Below are 1000 nucleotides of genomic sequence, written 5' to 3'. Positions count from 1 at the left end.
AAGAGAAGAGAAGAGAAGAGAAGAGAAAGAAGAGAAGAGAAGAGAAGGGGAAAGGGAAAGGAAAGGAAAGAAAAGAAAAGAAAAGAAAAGAAAAGAAAAGAAAAGCAAAGCAAAGCAAAGCAAAGCACTCAAGCCCCAATGCCACTCAGCCTTTGAGTCTGTGTGTTACAGAAGGATCAGGACAGGAGAGGGCATTCTCCAGGGATGCCAGTTCACACTTCAACTGCTTCCTCCCTGCCATTCACATTAAACTATTTCTTCAATCCCAGGGTTTGTTTTTGTTTTTCCCTTCTGGTTGAAAGCACATGATGCAGTCACTAGAAAGTAAGTCCAACTTAGAGGCAGAGTCTACAAACTAAAGAACATTTCCAGGGCGTTGTGACTGCCAGTGATTTCCTGATGAGCTGCGTTGAGTGAGTGATAATTGCAGTTCCCCTACAGTAAAAAATGATACTTAACGCTGTCTAGGAAGCGGTGAGTGTTTATGGTTTCTTTGGGGACGTGAGGCAAAGGAGATTCACTAATAACAGGACATAAAAATGTTATGTCTAAGTTGAATCAATAACCTCAGGAGTCTCAGAGTGTCGTGGGAGCTGTCTGGCTCTCAGGGCAATGACCTGTGGGCTTTTGTTTTGTTTTGTTTGTTTTTGAGACAGGGTTTCTCTGTGTAGCCTTGGATATCCTGGACTTGCTTTGTAGACCAGGCTGGCCTTGAACTCACAGAGATGCACATGCCTCTGTCTCCTGGGGTATTGCAGGCATGTGCCCCCAAGTGCCCGGCTGACCTATAAGCTTAAATGAAAAGACACAGGAACTGGGAAAGCGATTGTCTGCCAGGGCTATGAAGCACAGCACAGTCCTTCAATAGCTGGGGAAGGCGTTGGGAGGGCTGCTAGGGAGTCATGCCAGGTGGTCAGCGTGTATTGCTAAAGTACCACACCCTACTCACTATTAATGGGAACAGGGAGAGGCAGCCGCCAGTGGAAGGAGGCAGGGTTAC

The sequence above is a fragment of the Psammomys obesus genome, unplaced genomic scaffold, assembly GCF_907164565.1.
Source record: "Psammomys obesus unplaced genomic scaffold, mPsaObe1.curated_primary_1811, whole genome shotgun sequence".
Lineage (NCBI taxonomy): Eukaryota > Metazoa > Chordata > Mammalia > Rodentia > Muridae > Psammomys > Psammomys obesus.
Note: the sequence above shows the minus strand (reverse complement) of the source record.